Source organism: Sinohyriopsis cumingii, chromosome 14 (genome assembly GCF_028554795.1).
Source record: "Sinohyriopsis cumingii isolate HCF-2022 chromosome 14, ASM2855479v2, whole genome shotgun sequence".
Classification (NCBI taxonomy): Eukaryota; Metazoa; Mollusca; class Bivalvia; order Unionida; family Unionidae; genus Sinohyriopsis; species Sinohyriopsis cumingii.
This window is the reverse complement of record NC_142974.1, coordinates 32559983-32581925: the sequence shown is the minus strand read 5'-3', so window position 1 is coordinate 32581925 and position 21943 is coordinate 32559983. Positions and strand designations below refer to the sequence as shown.

The following is a 21943-nucleotide window of genomic DNA, read 5'->3' as shown; positions in this document are numbered from 1 at the left end:
ATAAAAAATCTGGAATTTGCTGCCTCCGTGCAGTAGCATCATAAGGTAGTTGCTTACCAGCGGGCCTAGCAAATTTAAACAATGTTATATCAACTCATACTTGCATGAACTTGATAGGAAAATGGTTTATTTTCGCAGAAACTGCATATATTATAATTGTTGTCCTTAATCTGCTGACAGACTAGATAAAACTACAGCACAGATGCAACCTGACCCGGTACTTGCCATCTGCATTACTAGTCACATGACTTCACAAATCTCAAAGGACATAGGAAGGAACAAACTCCTTTTTAAAGTTATCATACAAAAATTCAATTATATACATGTATAATGAATGTCAGGTAAAAACCAGAAAGACCATATAATTCTCAACATGTTTATTTCGAGAACAACAAAAACATGTTGCTGTCACAGCAATCTGGCCAGTCAGATTCAAAGGGGCTCGTTACAAAGAAAATTAGGAGCATCCGACAATAACAATATTGTTACAGGTTAGACCCCTCATCCCTCGATTCACTGACAGATACTCCTAAGTTTCTTTGTAATGAGCCCCTATGGTCAAATTCATCAAGCAGAGAGCACATGTCACGTGATACAACAAAAATGCTATAGTTGTTCTCAGAATAAACAGAGAATTTTGTGTTCTTTAGTTTTTGTATTTTTATTGCAATTAGTATATGACTTTCATTTAATATTTTTTATCTACAACATTTGAAAATATGGGTTGTGATATCTGTGTACTTGTGCGATTAGCAATGCAAATCGTGAGCACAAGGTCGAATTTCATCAATGCCATAGTTTTATATCGTCTTTCAGCAGATTAAACACATAACAATTTTAGTACTCGCAATTTCTGAGAACATTTTATATCGATTTCATGCAGGTATGACTCAATTTAACGTTTAATTTGCTAAGACATCTGGTAAGTGGCTACACTTTGCCGCCAATATGTTGGCCTCTTGTGATGCTAGATTGGTTTTCATACCTTCCGTGTAAGGAAAAATACGGATACTAAGCTGTCTGTGAAAAAAAAGAGTCTGCAAAACAAATCAAATCCACTTAGCGTTTGGACTGACTCAATATGTTTACAGCAAGCACCCAAGATCCATACTGCAACCTCTGAATATTCTGGTCAGAACTAGGTAAAAGACGTAACTGTAGTTACGACTCAATTACATAATTGTTTGAGGCATCAAATAATGGTGTCAAATTCCCAGGTTTTCCCCCTGACTTTCATCAGTATTTACAAAATTCAAGTGCTTTTCACAATCGGGAAAAAATGTATCATTTCTCCTGACCTTTTCACGATTTTCCGGTATTGTGGGAGCCCTGTAAGTCAGTCTACCAAGGACACAATGAGCCAGCCAATCTGGGCAGGTGCTGAACCAGTGACCCTTGGATTTCTAGAAGAATGCTGTACAACCTTAACTACCATGACACTAATTTAGATTACAAAAACATCTTGTGTGTTTTGATGATATAATGGATTATTTAACAATGATATCTGCTTAACCGAAAATTGAATGTCATCTTAATTTCCATTTGATTTCTATACACATGTATTTTAACTTGACATCTCATTTGTGTGTGTGTGTGTGTGTGTGTGTGTGATTAGGATTTTTAACATAGTTTTAACAATTTTTTAGTCATATCACTATGATGTCTGTTTAAATGTGGTAGTTTATAGTGATGTCTAGCACTGGGGCATCAAGCCGCAGACATGTAGCATGATGTCCCACCCAGTCACATTATTCTGACACCAGGCCGACCAGTACTAACACTAACCTCTGAGCGCCTAGCAAGGCAGCTGTTAGTACCATTTTTATAAGCCTTTTGTATGACTTGGTCGGGGTTCAAACCCACAACCTCCTGCTTACGAGGCGGACACTCTAACCATTAGGCCAACGGAGTGGTGATATCTCATTTGTAGACTGATCTTTATTTTCTAACTGAACTTAAGACTATACCATTCGTATATACAAACTTTGCATTAGTGATTGTGTAAATCACCAAAGATAATTAAAATTTTCAGGTTGCAATTCATTTCAACAGATTTGACAATAGAAAATTCAAGAGCTTGTTCTGCTGGAAGATGTGGATGTCTACCAGTTTAACATTTCCTACATAACATAAACCAAACAAACAAAAAGTGAAAAATGCACATTAAACAACAAATCAAATTTTCATTAGTTTCAACAGAAAATTTGTTCAGAAAAAGGTGGAGTACATAAAGTAAGATGTTAATCAATAATGAGTAAAGAGTAAAGGTGACTAGGAGCCTACCCAAAAACAAACTTTTATGTCACACTGGCCTTTTCTGGTATGCACTAGTCAGATAACCGAACATGGCAGTATTTTTTCCAAGCAAAATCTGGCAACATCTTTTTTATGCTGCCAATGTAATATCATATTACCCCATGGAAATAATATACCTTTTTCTAAGTAACTTCCATAGCAACCATGAAAATGCTATTTTGGACGACCTGATGTTAGTTAGTATAAAAGTTTTATTTTCTATTAAACATGAAGCATGATCCATGAAAAGAAAATTGCAAATATGATCCAATATTAGGCACTTTGGTACTCAACAAAATATACCATATATGCTCGCATATAAGTTTAGTCAAACTGCAGACAATAAAGATCCTGATGTACCATAGCATAATGCACCTGCAGATCAAGGTCTTTACTGTTTGTTCCACTGATTACTCATGACAAACTGCACAGACCCAGATCTGCTGATGCATTATGCAATGCCAGATCTGGGTATGTGCAGTTTGCATTTGTACTCATTTTACAATCAAGTATATATGGTACACGCCTTAATAAACAGCTCCCCCGTCCTAAAAAAAATCAGAGATAACACCTTTATTCATGTACATGTTTTCATTATAGTATGATAAGGTTGGAAAGTGATTTCTAAAACCTGTGTGAAATGTCATGATTTTCATAGAAACAGCCATAATGCATGCACGCCAGCTTATTACCAATTACCTTACCATCATGCATGCCTGCCACTTCATTAGCACTTAAATTACCATCATACATGCCTGGCACTTCATTAGCACTTAAATTACCATCATGCATGCCTGGTGCTTCATTACCACTTAAATTACCATCATGATTGCCAGGTGCTTCATTACCACTTAAATTACCATCATGATTGTGTGGTGCTTCATTACCACTTAAATTACCATCATGCATGCCTGGTGCTTCATTACCACTTAATTACCATCATGCATGCCTGGTGCTTCATTACCACTTAAATTACCATCATGATTGTGTGGTGCTTCATTACAACTTAAATTACCATCATGCATGCCTGGTGCTTCATTACCACTTAAATTACCATCATGCATGCCTGGTGCTTCATTACCACTTAAATTACCATCATGCATGCCTGGTGCTTCATTACCACTTAACTTACCACTATGCATGCCTGGGGTCTTGTTACTACTTATTATGCATGCCTGGGTCTCATTACCACTTTATTTAGTAGATTAAATCAGTGCCAAAAATAAGATTTCACATCTTTTATTGTGTGTGACCATACTGGGAAAGTGTACCTGCAAAGATGAGAGCACTCAACATAGTCAAAGGGAGCTAACTCTTCTAATATGTACATATGCATACATGTGATTGTGGCATTCTGACACTGCTGGTGTGAGCTTGTCAGATCTATGATTAACTTCATAAAATTTAAAACAATAATAATTTCTAAAACACTGAGAATATGACATCAGGTACAATAATCATACACATGGAAGCTTTAACACATTAACCCCTGGTGACGAGTTTGAGTGGCAGGAGGTAGTAGCCTACTGCTGAACTATGTAGTGTCAAGGTCATGTATGATACACTAAAGTGGGTGGTATTATAGAAAGGTTGACAGATGTAGCTCTACAATGATACCAATACAATCTGGAATTTCTAGTTGCACTACAAAATACAGAAGGAAAAACCTCATTGGACCCAAAAAATTTCTACCTAAAGTTCGCACGTGGTCAGAATCCGACTTTGTGTTTGGATTTTAGACTTTTTGGTCTCAGATCTGAGGCAGACTGGTATGAACTGCAAACAGATGAACCTCTGCAAAAAGTAGGATAAGAGGGGCATTTGGAATAAAGAGTGGTCTTGATATGAAAATAATGGGGTCCGTTAAGAATTTATTATTTTTAAAAATATGACTTTTACCCTTCTGAAAAACAATGTTTCTAACATAACTAGGCAGTACATTATTGGAAGATCACCAGGAAGTTGGTGTTTTAGGATTTATTCAGAAATGGCTTTCAAAATGTGTTTCCTACTTGAATCCCTGATGAAAACGACAAAAAACTCCAGGGGTTAATGTGTAAAACAAAGAAAATGTTTGAACTTAATGCAAAGAGTGAACTGGCAAGTGTTCCATAGAAAGCAAGATTTTAGTAACACTGTGGACAATTTAACTTAATCTGCAAAATCCCAATAGCTATGACTCTAATGTACCAAGATTCCTGCAGATTTACATTAACCCTTTACCTCATAGAGCACAGTTACAAAGTGCAGCGTGCTATAAATAGAACACCTGTTACCTATTCGACTCCATACGCATAGGCCTGCCTGTTAACTGTTAACCAATGTAGTGTATGTTACGTTTAACAGCAATTTTAACCATTTTACATTTTTGGTACACATCTATCATGTGTGGAAAAATTTAACAGTAAAGTCCGATTGTTATAGCTGTGTAATTATCTTTCACCGAAGAATTTTTTATGTGCCTTAAAATCTTGAGAGAACTTGTTCACCGTCATGTCTGTGAGGCCGAGTGACCAACTGTAGTTGCCATTTCTCATGAAGTTTTTTGCCCACATCTACATCACTAAGTCATCTAAATTTCATAATTTATAAAAACTAATTGCTGCCAGCATCAATATCAGAGCCTTTACCTAGATTATTGAAGCTTTCATAGTTGTGATTCTAATCATGAAAACTTCGTAAGTACTGAATGAAATCTGCGACCTCCATTTTGGAGAGTGGAGATTACAACCCAGTTACTTTAAATAGCAGATACTGACCAGAGCATAAACAGTGACCACATGATCTGACTTAATTGTCATTCGCAGAAATGAATGTAGTATCTAATAGGGGGTTTACCCCCGAATGTGGCGTTATGAAAACCGGCTTAAAATGGTTGATGTTTACAGCAGGCGTCAAAAGGCGCTTGCATGTGAATGGAGTAGAGGTGTCAAAAGGCGCTTCCATGCGAATGGAGTAGAGGCGTCCAAAGACACTTGCATGAGGCAAAGGGTTTAAAGATTGCTAATTACAAGGTAAAAGTTCAGCTCTCTCCCAAGGTCTGTAACTTTATTGAATTTTGGAATGACTACGATGATCAACAGCAACTCCGCTAGAAAACTATCTATTTTTGTGCAAGCTCCATGTTGTTTCTAGTTGGACCTATAGGCAAGTACATAAGGTAACCATTTCCTCATTTTCAATGCAACCCTGGGTATCCAAGTGGTCTATGGTGCTTGCATTACAAGTTACTGATATCTCATCTCTGTCCACATGGGTTCAAGTCTTGGCTCAGCCAACATGGGTATGTGAGAAAGCTTGCCAGGAACTTCCTGTGGTAGTTCCAGTTTTCCACCCAAGTTATTCCTCCATCAAATATACTATTTGCTATTTAAGACCATCTTGCTGAAAATGACACTAAATCCCTCCCCATCCAAACAACCAAACTGAACCAATCATATTCAACATTTTGCTGAGATGTAAGCTAAGGAATCTTATTTATTAGCAAGTAGCTGAAATATAACTCAAAGGTGTGCAGATCAATAATCTACCACAAGTTTGGTATCTATTGTGCAAGATAAATATGAATTACCCTTTCATGCACAACTTTTTCAGGTGATGAAAGGCTTGGAACCTATGTACAGTAAACTCCTAATTTATGCATATTCATCCAACCCACATCATCTTTACATGAATTAATATTAATACTAATAACAAGCAGAAAAATACAAACTGAGGTGCTCAAGCTCAGCAATGATGGATGGATTCGAGTTGTGCAAATCTGATATGCGCAAGGTTTCTCAGGAACACAATACACACATACATCTGCAGTTTACTGTATTTGAAATATTACTAAAAGATGTGTACATGTCAATCAACAGTTTATTATTAGTATCACATTTTGGGTATGCAAGAGTTTATGTATATAGTAAATATATTTACTATGGTCATCTGATGTTAAGTTTGACACTACTTATTACGTAGAAATTTGGGTTAACATTGGTATAGTATCGACATTACTGTCATAAGTATAGAGAACAATACTGATCATAATCAAATTGGTATAGTATCAGCCTTCCTGTCACTTCTGTAAAATTGATGATTATTGTAGAGCTTGAAATAATGTGATTAGATCATGACATTATCTATACAACACCACTTTTTTCCTATCTGTATCATAGTCTGATAAACTCCACAAGTAATCTGAAAACTTCTGCCTCTTTTTTAAATAATATTAAAGAAAATGCTTACACAATTTTAAAATATACCATAACATTCTTGTGAAAGAAAATGAAGTTAATAAAAGGCATATACAGTATTTAAATCGGCTGTTTGGTTGATGCCAATAATGCAACCTGCATTAAATTGGCAGTGCTGGTTAGTTACCAAAATACCATTTTTCTTTGTGTATTTGAGAACGGGAGTTTATGATCTTAAATCATCAATTTTTAATTCAAATGAATTGTTAAATACTACTTCACCTTTTAGTTTAGGAACAATTAGTGACAGGGTACGTTTTTTCCATAAATTTCTCTGTAATGACCGTTACCTCATGATGGATATTTAACTATGAGTAAAGTCCAAGAAAATAACCTCCGACATGTAAATATATTTTTGATTTTTGATTGCTTGTCTCTTTATCTATGCAAAAATATCGGTGTCATAGCAAGCTAAATACTGTACTCCAACACGTTACAAGTGAACAGACTTAGGCAGTCAAATGACATCTAGCTTTCTCCAAGTGATCTGGAATTACATTTTATAAAATAGCAAAAGATAGAAATTTACAACTTCTACTTTACCAATTTTGAGTCCAATACCAGACTCATATCGGATTAGTGGAGAAGCACTGAAAAACCACTTGGCATGTTATTGTCTAACATACTGAGGTTTACCACAAAAAGCACTTTGCTGAGACAAGAGGCACTTAGTTTGGGTTCAATCTGACAAAAACTGGTGCTTAGGCTTTCCATATACTGACAGATCCAGGACCAAACATTAAATGAACTAGGACAAACTGAAAGTAAGATTTAAATTCACTATATATCTTTAATAAATTTATTTTGGAACACGTTCTTTCAAGTACAATCAACATGAAACAGTATATTGTTATGTGTACCAAGATTTTTTTTCTTAAGAAAGGATATATATATATATATATATATATATATATATATATATATATATATATATATATATATATATATTTATTTCTTGCAGATTTTGTTTTACCAGACTTCCTGACTGGAGAAATCTGCTAATGTAAACTTCATGTTGTGCTAAATTCTCTAGTTCTATCAAACAAGGTGGAAAATAAAACTTTAAATTCTTTAGAAAAAACAAAACAAAAAAAACAAGACAAGTGCAAACATTCAGAACAAAAACAAAACGAAAGAATCGATTGTTATGATGGTTTCCAGTTTCAACAAAACACAAGGTAGTTGTAAAGTACATGTCCTCTTTATCAGTGTTAAGTGATGAAGCAATGGAAAATACATCAACTTGTGATACATACATGTATACAATCTTATAAATCTGAAACGAAAACATTTTTTTTATTCTCAAAATGCTTTAAATATGTAAATACAAATTAAGTAACTACAGTCAAGGTATTGCCATAAGGCAGATAGAGCTATCAACATTCATTACCTGTTAACATTTAATGCCTTCAAGCAACTAGTTCAAAAGTTTGTGAAGTACAGAAAAGCTTAAATTATAGCTGTGCATTAAAACAGTATAAAAATGATAATGCTTTAGAAAATAGTCATTTTCTACTTAAATTTTAATTTTCAAGTTACTTTGTTTTATGCTCATAAAAATAAAAAACAAAGAACCAGTATTCCAAATACACTACAGTATTTCAACAACTTGGAGAAAAAAAATCATTTTTTTCTCATGAATCATCTGCTGTAAGGTGGTAATTGGGACATATAATCAACTATAAGGTGGTAATTGGGGTCTATAACCTGCTACAAGGCAGTAATTGGGGTCTATAACCTGTTATAAGGTGATAATTGGGCTCTATAATCTGTTATAAGGTGGTAATTGGGATATATAACTGCTGACCATATTGTGTACGGAAAGGCAGTATGGAGAGAATGATAACAAATTCAATGAATGCATGTACAAGTGGTGGTGGTGGAATAAACAAAATGCTAATCAAATGTAAAGTAACAATTTTACTAACTTCCAGTTTTTATAATTATTGTACAATGATATTACTAACAACCAATAAATACAACAATCAGAATTATGATGGTTCCATGCCCCATGAATATGAATCATTGGTGAGGAATAACATTATGGGCAACATGCATTTGATCTATAAACCAGCTTGGTTGATGTTCTGAGTAATGTCCTGGAATAAGTTTAGGCAATGTCTGCAAATAAAGACAATAACTGAGTCATATCCGGGAATAAGAACCATTCTGAGTCATGTCTGGGAACACATGCCATTTTGAGTAATGTTTTGGAATAAAGGCCATTTTGAGCCAGGTCCAGGAATAAGGGATTTTTTTTAGCAATATCTGAGAATAATGTCCATTTTGAGTCATGTCTGGGAACTCGTCATTTGGAGTCATGTATGGGAATAGGGGCTATTTTGAGTAATGTCAAAGAATAATGGTTGTTGTTGTTGTTGTTGTAGGGTTTAACGCCATTTTTCAGCACACGATAGGCTATACATGGCGGCCAGTATTAATGGTGGAGGAAGAACCCGGGAAAACCCCGGAAAGAACCACCGACCCTCGAGATCAAAGAATAATGGACTTTTAAGACAAAAAATGAGTTACAATGTAACTATGCATGCTGTATCAGAAAATAAAAGTTCCCATTCCACTAGTTTTCTGGGTTATAATCTGAGGAAAAGCCGAAAAGTCCCATGTTACCTTTCTTATGAAAATAATAGTTATAGTAACATGCATGTAAAAAGTTAAATTCAACACACTGGATCAAGTTACTGTTTAATACAGGCATATGCTGGTTGTTGTACTTGTTGTTGTAGGGCTTAATGCCATTTTTCAGCACACGATAGGCTATACATGGCGGCCAGTATCAATGGTGGAGGAAGAACCCGGGAAATCCACAGAAAGAACCACCGACCCTCGAGAAGCTACTGGCAAGCTTTCTCACATACCCACATTGGCTGAATCCGAGACTCGAACCTACGCAGACAGAGGTGAGATGGCAGTGATCCGTAATGGAGAGCGCTTTAGACCACTCGGCCACTCTGGGCCCCGCATATGCTGGACTCGTAACCCTAAAATGGTTTGGGTTCAAATCATACCATCGGATCAATCTTCGCTGTTACGGCACATCATTTGCAAGGTTCTTTATTACAATTACCTTGGAACTATGTAAACATTTTGTGCTGCTATGCTGTAAAACCAAATAAACCACTACTACTGGAGAGAAAGCAGCCTGAATTGTGTTTAAATTGTAAATTCATTGCATGTTATTACAACCATCCATGAAAAATGTTGAAGCTACTCTTTGCTTTAAAGTTGATTATAGTTCTGATTACAGCTGTGGCACTATGAAAAAGTATTTGAAATTCCTAGTTTTCACAACATCTGAAATAATCTCAAACCTACTACAGTGTTCTGTACCAAGAGATCCATGCAAAGCTCTGTTTTCATTCCAATACTAACTAGGTGTACATGCAGTCACATACATGCACCTCCCCATTCTTGAGGCATATTGTTTCTGAACATGTTTTTCTTATATGGTAAATGCATACACCCCCCCCCTCCAAAACAATGGAAGCAATGAACGACTAGACTGCTTCCCACACATCTGTGAATGTCCATCAGTACTGTTAAAAAGGGTCACACAAATACTAAATAAACACTCAGTCTCTGATTTCTAAAAAGAGCTCAATTTTGACCATTTTTTTCAAGATATTTCCATAAACAATGGACCCAAAGAAAATTGCAAAACCTGACTGCATATGTATGCCAACCATAAATTAAACCTACATTGTGTCAGTAATGTGTCAAAGCGTGGTAGGATGAGAAGAGATGATAAGATCAAATACCCTTTTTTGACAATAAAGTATCTTGAATGGCACATTACATGCCAGTCCTGTGTATAATAGAGTATCCTGAATGGCACATTAGATGACAGTCCTGTATGTAATAAAGTATCTTGAATGGCGCATTACATGCCAGTCCCTTGTATAATAGATTATCCTGAATGGCACATTACATGCCAGTCCTGTGTATAATAGATTATCTTGAATGACACATTACAATGTAATTGCCAGTCCTATGTATAACAGAGTATCTTGAATCACACATTACATGCCAGTCCGGTGTTTAGTAGTCCTCTATGCAGGCACTAGTAGCATGTCGATGACTGTAAAGAGATTATTGACCAATGGGTCTCAAGGAACTGGACCATTGGTCAAGGTATGAAGTCTTGAATTAAAAAGTCTCTATGGAACAACCAGTATTTTCTTATTGGACTAAAAATTTTAGTGACCATCTGCCTCAAAATAAAAGAATCTTTAAGTTTCTTTATTCTTAATTAAATAACTTGTTCTAGAACAAAGTCATTCTGCCAAATTCCATTTTTCTTTGAGCCACAATGACCTTGGCCTTTGAGTCCAAAATCAATGGGACTCTCTAAACCTAAAGTGCAAACCCTTAACAAACATGGAAAAGGTACTTTGTCTAGAACTAAAGTCACAGGTCAAAAAACAATTTTTTCAACTTGCAGTAAAAATAACTTTGACCTTTGGCTTCTTTTTCACCTTACATCCAAGTCATCTACAAACTTTGGTGGAGGTATTCAGTCAAGAACTAAAATTCTTGTACAAAAATTACTTTTCTTCTTTCAGTCAGTGACCTTGACCTCTGACCTCCCAATCATAAGGTTTCTTCCTTATCAAACTGCAAGTCATCCATGAAAACTGGCCCAGGTCAGTGATGTACAATGAATGCTATTGTGCAGAAACTCTTTTTCTTTCAGTCAGAGTGATTCTGACCTTTTGATTCCAAAATCAACAGGCTTCTTCCTTACCCCATGTGAGAGTTATCCACAAAGTATGGTCTAAGGTATGTTGTTGCTGTGGGGTTTAACGCCATTTTTCAGCACATGATAGGCTATGTATGGCAGTCAGTATTAATGGTGGAGGAAGAACCCGGGAAAACCCCGGGAAGAACCACCGACCCACAAGAAGCTACTGGCAAGCTTTCTCACATACCCACATTGGCCAAATCCTAGACTCAAACCCACGCAGACAGAGGTGAGATGGCAGTGATCTATAACGGAGAGCACTTTAGACCACTTGGAGCCCCTCTAAGGTATGAAATGCAGAACTAATGTAACTGTGCTGAAATCCTTTTTCTCCTTTCAGTCAAAGTAAACTTGGCATTCGATCTTTTAACTATGGACGGATTGTGTCATAACATGATATGCTCTACCAGAAGGTGGACAGATAAGAAAGAATTGGAAGTCGTGGGCCCTGGGTGACCAAGCTCTAATGGCGAACGAGTTAATGGAAAAATTCACATCAGCATAAGGTGATAGGAAGGCTTATTTAAAGAATAATTTTATGGATGTAATTTTATACAACTTTTAAATCAGGTGAAAATGATACAGACTGCATTCATGGACTAAAGGGCTATGGTTGAGACTTCTAGTGGACTCCAGAGCAATCTTCTTTAATACATCTAATTTATTACAAATGGATATTTTGAGGTTGTTCTTGTTTCTTTAATTAAATGAGTACTTCCTTACTGGACACCTTCTTAGCTTCAAAGAACTGTACCCATCAGGAACAATGTAAATGTCAGTTTGTCTGACATTATTAGACGTCTATGAAGAGAAAGATTGATTAAAATAGAAGAACATTGAACCAGGACTGCATAATGTAAAGAGAAAAGTGTACCAGACAAAAATTTATTTATACTGATGACACTATTTCACCTTTCCAAATTTTCTGCATTTGTAGTTAAAGGGGTAGGTGTAATGAACTGATTTGTGAAAAAAGCTGTTTTAAAGCAAAACATCATATCTAATAGACAATGACAATGAAGCTTAAATAAGTGATGTATGTGTGTGGACATTCTTCACAAGATAGACATGTGCACATACTCCTGACAGTGCTTGGACATCTCTCACAAGATAGACATGTGCACATACTCCTGATAGTGCTTGGACATCTTTCACTAGACATGTGCACATACTCCTGATAGTGCCTGGACATCTTTCACTAGACATGTGCACATACTCCTGACAGTGCTTTGACATCTGTCACAAGATAGACATGTGCACATACTCCTGATAGTGCTTGGACATCTTTCACTAGACATGTGCACATACTCCTGATAGTGCCTGGACATCTTTCACTAGACATGTGCACATACTCCTGATAGTGCCTGGACATCTTTCACTAGACATGTGCACATACTCCTGATAGTGCTTGGACATCTTTCACTAGATAGAGATGTGCACATACTCCTGATAGTGCTTGGACATCTTTCACTAGATAGCCATGTGCACATACTCCTGACAGTGCTTGGACATCTGTCACAAGATAGCCATGTGCACATACTCCTGACAGTGCTTGGACATCTCTCACAAGATAGCCATGTGCACATACTCCTGATAGTGCTTGGACATCTTTCACTAGACATGTGCACATACTCCTGATAGCGCTTGGACATCTGTCACAAGATAGCCATGTGCACATACTCCTGATAGTGCTTGGACATCTGTCACAAGATAGCCATGTGCACATCATACTCTTGATAGTGCTTGGACATCTGTCACAAGATAGCCACGTGCACATACTCCTGATAGTGCTTGGACATCTTTCACTAGACATGTGCACATACACCTGACAGTGCTTTGACATCTGTCACAAGATAGCCATGTGCACATACTCCTGATAGTGCTTGGACATCTTTCACTAGACATGTGCACATACACCTGACAGTGCTTTGACATCTGTCACAGATAGCCATGCGCACATACTCCTGACAGTGCTTGGACATCTGTCACAAGATAGCCACGTGCACATACTCCTGATAGTGCTTGGACATCTTTCACTAGACATGTGCACATACACCTGACAGTGCTTTGACATCTGTCACAAGATAGACATGTGCACATACACCTGACAGTGCTTAGACATCTGTCACAAGATAGACATGTGCACATACACCTGACAGTGCTTTGACATCTTTCACAAGATAGACATGCACACATACACCAAACACTACTTGGACATCCTTTACAAGCCAGACATGGATATTATATTACCTGTGTACATGCACCAGATACTTTGTATGTGCATGTAGGTTTGATATTAGGTTATTTAGTCCAAGGCAATTTGATCTAACTGACTTGCCCAAAGACACACCTGTGTACCCAATCTGGACTGATCTAATGGTAGAATTTGAACCCACATCCTTTTGGTTGCAAGTCGGACTCACTAACCTCACAGCAGCCATGGTTACACCTAACATTAATTGCCTCTTACCCATTGCAGATCTGAGGGCTGGACAGAGTGTGGGTTTGTCAGTTGAAAAATCAATTTGCTGAAATTTGTGTTTTGAATTGTAGCACCTAAAATCAGGGGTATTCAAAGAGATTGTAAATGTGCAGTTAGTTACAATTATCACAGGGATCACAACTGCTTTGGCAAAGTATACAGGAAGCATTTATATGTTCCGATACTGCCTTGTATATTGCATGTGCAAAATTCAAGTGACTGCTGACCAATCCTATCAATATGACTAAATTGTAACATGTCTTTGGAGGGTACTACAATTGGCGAAAGTAGGCTGTAGTGATCACATACACTTTTTTGTATACAGTAAAGAAATTTTTGATGTATGTGTTCAAGTTTGAGACCACCAGAGACAGAAGTTGTATGTAGGTAGAAGTGTCATGCATGTATTTTTAATGTTCTACTGACACCATTGTACTTATGGCCATGAAACTTCAGGCATATATTCCCCTTTGTCACTTGTGTTAGCAGTCATTAAATAGTAAACTGGTTGTAATGACTGATTTTGGATTATGTACTTGAAGTAGTTGAGACATTAAAATTTTACCAAATTTCTTGTTCGTTAATTCTCAAGTCCCCTTTTCAATAAATTCTTTAAGTATGCAATTAATCCAAACAAACTGCACAGACCCAGAACTGCCAGAGCATTAGACCAAACAAAAAACTGTTTCTAGTCAGCCGACCATCCCTGTTTCTCACAGATGACTATAGCACTTTTCCCCACCATTTCATCACATTATATTGTTGTTGTTGTTCTTGTTGGGTTTAACGCCATTTCAAAGCACAAGATATGCTATACATGGTGGCCAGTATTAATGGTGGAGGAAGAACCCTGGAAAACCCCGGAAAGAACCACCAACCCATGAGAAGCTACTGGCAAGCTTTCTTGCATACCCACAATGGCAGAAACGAGACTCGAATTTCACGCAGACAGAGGTGAGATAGCAGTGATCCATAATGGTGAGCTATTTAGACCACCTGGCCACCTCATCACATTATATATATATATATATATATATATATATATATATATATATATATATATATATATTTGTGTTTTAAAACAACCCTGCTTAACCTATTTTAAAACCAGTGCAATAAGAAATACAAATAAATTCTCTACACATGCAATTTTCTATCAAATGCAACATGTGCCATTACTTGAGGCCTTTCATCAGATTTAAAGCTGGAGGGTGACTTGCCAAAGTAGGTGGGTTGGGTTGGGTTGGAGGACCTCCCCCAACGAGAAAATAGGTTGTTTTTAAAAAAAGTAAAAATAGCCATAGTAAATCATCCAGCTCCCAGCTGATAAGGAAAACCCTGCTGACTTACATAAAACGCCTCTTGGATAACACCTGAAGATGCAGTAAAGGAAGTTCTAAGGAAGTACTATGATCATAGTTTGTTCCAAGAATAGACCTTCAAACAGCTATCAATTATAAGCAATAAAGATGAGAAAATCTTTAATACAGGTTGATTTTTTAAATGGGAACACTGTGTATATGAGTGTACATGCGTGGACAGGTGATATACATGGTACTATTTTACTTGTGTCCTCTCCTGGTCCTTACCAACAGTAACAATGTTCTTAAAGGTTATCAATAGTGACATACTGAGAAGGAAGACATGCCTTCAACTAGTTGATCTACTTAACAGAGAAATGAACCAGCTCTAGGAACTGAGATGCCAAATGGTGTACAACTGAATACACTTCCTGGCATATAGGTCATGGAGTGCAAACATTGCCCTGTAAATGCATTATGTTTTAGGCAGTAGATTCAGGGAAAAGTAATACAACTTTGACTGGTAACAAATATACAAGTGTTAAAGTTTTAATGCCAAATTAGAATAAAATGAATTCCTGTACCTGACAACATAAATAATAAGAAAATTCAGTCAAAGGAACAGTTGAACTACTCTGTATTAAAAAAAATCAATATACAGATGGATCTAAATGTACATTCATGTAAATATGACTTCTAAATTGTCTTTAATTTACCATATACTTTTATTATTTATGTATTTGGATGTAAGTAAGTAAGTAAGTAATAATAATAATAACTATCTGATCATTATTAAATATAAATATGTGTAGTAACAATACGGGAATGCAAAATTTTCTGCATGAAAACAATTAAAAGACAAAAATTAGATAATTATGGATTTCTGGATATACAAAAAATTCAATGCTATCAAGACAACTGCACAGTACTCTATATAATTGTTTAAAGGTCATCCAACTGCAAACTGCATAGATCCAGATCTGTCATTGCATAATGCACTGGAAGATCTGGGTCTATGCTGTTTGTTAGAAATAATCAGTAGAACAAGAAACACATACCCTGATTTACAGGCGCATTATGTAAAAGCAGATCTGGGTCTGTGTTGTTTGCAGATGGACAAGGCTTATAATTGAGTATACTACTGGGACATGGGTGGTAAGATGAAACTATTTCAATGATACACTGATGAATCAATAATTGTGCATTTTCGATACACATATCAAGATAAGAAGTGAAGATTCAATACAAAACAATAATATTTACGTTATACAGTTACTTTAATCTTTAGCAACCAGGAATAATTATTAGTCATTTGCCTTTTTATTCTTTAAATTGAGTTGATCAGAGTCAGCCTTCAAAGGAACAGACACTTAAAATGTGTGTGTCAGTAAGAAAAAGAAAAAAAATGACAACACCCACTCTACTTACACAAATGAATACAAGGTAACTATCTTGTGTGGCTCAAAATCAGGACCTCCACAACCCAATTCAGTGCTAATTTTTCATCTTGTCACATGTTTAGCCAATGATAACATAAAGAAGACATTCCAAACCGGTTCCCCCAAGTATGATTTAAGTCAGTGGTTCCCAACAATCAGGTTTCAATGCAAATCAGGGTTGCAAGGACATTCTGGAGGGTCACCAGGATATTTTTTCAGGGTGGTAATACTTATCAAAATAGTAAACAGGATGGTGAAGATCAGAAAAAAATATTTTATGGTCATGCCCAAAAAAGGTTGGGATTTAAGTACTTTTCTGATTACTTATATACTTTTATGCAAAATTTCTCTGCTCTTTATATCTTTTCTCGTTGTATCAAATTTGGAGGCCTACACTTCTCACACAGTGAAATATGCTACATTCAGTTCTGACTGGTGGTTATTACTTGTTCCAGCCCAGAATAATCAATAACCACCAATCAGAACTGACTTTGGCTTATTCACTGTGTAACACCGAAAAGTGTAGGCATCCACTCAATCCACAGAGATACAAAGCAACTAAGAAACTTGGCACAAAAGTGGCTATTAAATGTTCAGTAAAGTACATATATGTTCCAAGATATGCATAAAGAAATCAAAGTCAGAATAAAAAAAGCATTTATAATAAATAATAATAATAGTAATAATAATAATTACCTTTATCACTGTAACATAAGCAATACTGTTAACATTTTGTTATGAGTAACTGGGAGAACAAAGAACACCACCCTTGATCTGCCAGCAGATTATGCAACAGCAGATCTGGGTCCAAGTTTTTCGATGGTGGACTTGCATGCGAGTATATTACAACACATAACACATAGACTAATATGAAATCCATGAAGTCAGACATTCATTAATGAAATCCATGACGTCAGACATTCATTAATGAAATCCATGAAGTCAGACATTCATTAGAGGAAATAAGGCAGTAGAAATCAACTAGTCATGCTGTGTGATTGAATTATACCCTGATCAATATGGGTCTCCTGCACTTACTTCAACACCTCTTGAAGTTGAACTGAAGGGCAGGATTTGACCTTTAGGGTCCCGAAAATCTCAGCTAGGGATATCTCTTATTACATAGGCAGTGCAGTGTCTTGAAATTCTGCCAAGTACAATGAAATGCACTGTTATAAGAGCCAAAAAAATGCACACAATGAAATCAAAGTACAAGTGTATCCATGTTTTATGTGAATTTAAATGTGTACCCAGTCCTTATGTAACATTGTAACGCTAATACAGCTTGTTTGCTCATGACATAGATATAAATGGCTTATTAATTTTTTTGTTGATAGATATAATCTGGGGAGAAGAAAATGGACTTGATAAACTGGTTCAACACATCTAATAATTCTTGCAATGTAATTCTTTTAATACAGTGTGTTTTTACCTAATAATCTAGGAATTATTTTTACCAATTTACATATATAAAGAAAACATGCAAATCTCTGAAGAATATATTACTGCAGTTTTAGTCCATACACATAATTCCCATTATATTCATTTTACTACTGTGTTGTGAATTTAGAGGCTACCATTTAATGTTATACAACAACCATGGTGAAGCAAAATATGAAATACTTTAGTATTTTTATAAACTTTTAATAATATTTCATCATAATTTTAAATAATGTGACATAAAATCATGCATTAGTCTAAGGTGGCTATTTTAAGCTTTCTACACCCACTTCTAACTATTTTCATTAACTTTGCCTGTTCTGGCCCAGGAGGCAATTTTATTCTGATATTAGGGTCAAAACTGGACCTTGAGTTATTATCATTAAATGCACCTACAAGTTTTTTTTATGGTTAAGATGTCTTGGGTTTAAAATCATTTTTCAGGGCATGATAGGCTATATATGGCTGCCAGTATAATTGGTGGAGGAAGAACCCAGGGAAAACCCCAGTAAGAACCACCAACCCATGGAAGCAACTGGCAAGCTTTCTCACACTGGCCTAGCCCAAGACGTGAACCAAAGCAGAGAGACTAAGAGGTGAGACAGCAATAATGAGTAAAATCAAATGTCTTAGGTAAAATTATGGTTACAATATTATGCTGTTAATGGTCAATACAAACAATTTTTGCTTTTAATTACTGATACTCAACACATGGCATGCAATTCATCTTCCAACGTATGCTTTGTGAAGACTGTTCTAATAAGCATGTACTTTCACCTGATCCCCAAAATCATATGGTAGTAATTATATTTCAGAAAATTTCTCAAAATAAATATGGTTTAAACAAAGGTATGTGTGTGTGTAATTTGTATTTTTAACATAGCTTTAACACATTAACCCCTAGCGATGACTTAACGGGGCAGGAGGTAGTAGCCTACTGCCAAGCTCTGTAGAGTCAAGGTCATGCATGATACACTAAAGTGGGTGGTATTATAGAAACGTAGACAGATGTAGCTCTACAATGATACTAAATAACCTGGAATATCAAGTTGTACTACAAAATACAGATATAAAAAAAACTCATTTTTTGGACCCGACTTCTTTCTACCCAAAATTCACCCGTGGTCGGAATCAATTGTGTGTCCAGATTTTAGACTTTTTGGTCTCAGATCTAAGGCAAACCAGAATGAATTGCAAACAGACAGATGAGCCTTTGCAAAAAGTAGAATAAGATGGGCATTTGGAATAAAGAGTGGTCTCCATACAAAAATAATGGCTCCGTTTAGCAAAATAAAATAAAAAAAGCAACAAAAGAACTGCAACTTTTACCCTTCTGCATGTTTCTAACACAACTAGGCAGTACGTTATTGAGAGATCTTCAGGGATTTGGTGTTTTCGAGTCTATTCATAAATATCTTTCAAAATGTGTTTCCTACTCGATTTTCAGGCGAAAATGACAAAAAGCTCCAGGGGTTAATGTGTTAACAATGTTTCAGTCATATCGCTACAACGTCTGCAGTGTGACAGTTTATAGTGATGTCTAGCTCTGCCGCAGACATGTAGCATCATGTCCCTCCCAGTCATATTATCCTGACACCAGGCTGACCAGTCCTAACGCTAACCTCTTAATGCTGAACGCTAAGCGAGGCAGCTGTTAGTACCATTTTTGTAACTCTTTGGTATGACTCGCCTGGGGATCGAACACACGACCTCCCGTATCCGAAACTATGGTATGTGTGAAGTGTTGAATTTTGAATTACAGAAAATGTTGAAGTTGAATGCATTGAACAATTAAAGTCTTATCGCAGTTAAGCCAGAAAAAACTTTGCGAAGGGTCACTTTGACCTTTCTTCGTTCATCTCCCCCCATGTCAGTGTAAACATCAAAGGGACAGCATTCCGACACAATGAAATTGACCGGGTTATCTTAACACAGTCCTTAGAAAGTAAGCATTTCAGCTACCAACCCAAACCACTTGGTAGGAACCTAATTGTCCACTTATCAAATTTTCAAAGGAAAATTGTCACACACTGTCATACACAGATTTTGAGCTGTCTAAATCTGATGAAAGGAATTATTTCTTTGGGAAAGATTAGGGACCACCTCCTACAACTGGGTAGAATAAATTAGGGCATACCCTTCAGAGCAATCTGACTTTAAAGTGACGACCCTAGTCGAAATTCTTTAGTCTGAAAATTTCCTAAAAGAAGAAACTTAGTCGACTCCGGCGAAAGCATAAAACTGGTTAGTGCTTTCCTCGTGAAACAAGGAAGTGACCAGGTGGTTGTTGTGTAAAAAGAAAGGCATGTTTAGTGCTAGGATGTACAAGTCCTGATAGAAAAAACAGCGATAAGGTAGGCAATCTTAGTTTCACGTAATATTCTATAATTGTTTGTTTTATGAAACTGTATTTGCTATGACTAGGTTTCCATATTATGTATTGTTTATTCAATTCATGGAATGTGTTGATGCTAGAGATGTTATGCAATTTATATTATTCAATTTCATGGAAAGTGGTGATGATAGAATTGTTATGCGATTTACCTTTTTAATTTTACAGTTGTTAGTTCATTGGAAGAATTGATGCATGGGATCCAATGTTCATATGTGTAGGATTTCATATGGTTATATGAAATAACTTCCATTGTTGTTAGGACACTACAGACCATCGTGAGTTAACGATAATTACCTAATTATATCTGATTTTGTAATGCTTGGATAATCTTGTAGTTAAAGAATGCAGTGAGTTATATTTCTTTTGAATTTCATGCAAAAGTAATTGAACATGTCGTAGCATATATAAAATAATACGGTAATATTTGGTAGATGTTCAAGTGGAAAGTTAAGACCTGCCACTGGAAAGCGAAGTCAATGTCCTACCATACTAAGTCAGAATTTATGCTGTGTGCGGATAGCAACATGCTCTGAATAATTTTAAGTGAATTGTATGTACTTCTAAATAGTGGGTATACGGAATTATGGGGTAAATTTGTCCTTTAAGAAAGAGCTTTCTGAGAGGAAGACGAGACAGTCCGAAGACAGGAGTATGGGGAAAAAAGAGAAAGAAGGACGAGGTCAGAATAAAGGACCAGGAAGTCCATGAAGGGGCTGAACATAGAGTTTAGGAAGGATGAACTAGGAGACGTTGATATGCGGACAAAGTGAATGAAGGTGATGCAATCGATCGTGGACATTGCGCTCTTTTCATCTTCATTATGATGATGTAATAAATCCAAATTGGACATACCAGTTAAATTCTGCTTAGATAATCTAACTTGAAGTGGAATTGCCATTTTAATTTGTTCTGATTAAATTTGTTATTTTCTTGTCAAAAGGAGGCTCGTATTGTTTATTTCTTCCCAGTATTCTCTCTCAGTTCTCTGTTGAAATTATATTCTTCTTTCACTCCCACCGGGCTATAATATTGAGGGAGGTCATCCTCTGGATAATGCCAGCCAAACCCAATTAAACCACCCCTCTTACTAAGAGGGTGACGTTCAGTAATTGCTTAGTATAGCATGAAACAACACAAAATGACTTTCTGACTACTTTACTTCTAATGAACCAAATCATGCTTCTAAATAACATTTTATTCCATGCTTTTATTTAGTAAAAATGAAATACAGTATTAAAGAGTATTTAGTATTTAAGTTTGCTGACTTGTGTTTGCTTGACAAATATGCTGCAAATCCTTTAAAACAGGAAAATTTAAGTTCCTCCAGGATGCAGGCCAGATAAGCACTTTTAAAAACCACACCCAATGATGTAAATAAGCAGATAAAACCGAGGTCTGAAGGTTGCACATGTCTGGTTTAAAACTCAGAGCTTTAATTTGATTTAAAACTAATTAATGGTGCCATGTGATTATAGAGCACTTTTATTCCAATAACACCTGTAAGTAGGAAACAGAATTATTATAATGCAGCCTTAATTGATACTATGCAATATGAATGAACTGATAAATTTGTTTCATATTAAGTACTTTTTTA

The 21943-nt window shown here is 36.1% G+C and overlaps 1 protein-coding gene across 5 annotated transcripts in view; it reads right to left on the bottom strand.

Moving 5' to 3' along the window:
• Positions 1-21943, bottom strand: part of LOC149783531 (extracellular sulfatase Sulf-1-like) — a 212231-nt gene that overhangs the window by 144022 nt on the left and 46266 nt on the right. The window contains exon 2 of one of the 5 annotated variants that reach the window (XM_089931783.1): positions 17553-17661. The exons of the other annotated variants lie outside the window; for them this stretch is intronic. The gene's annotated coding sequence lies outside the window, so the exon portion shown is untranslated. The remainder of the gene's footprint in view (positions 1-17552; positions 17662-21943) is intronic. 5 annotated transcript variants of the gene reach the window in all.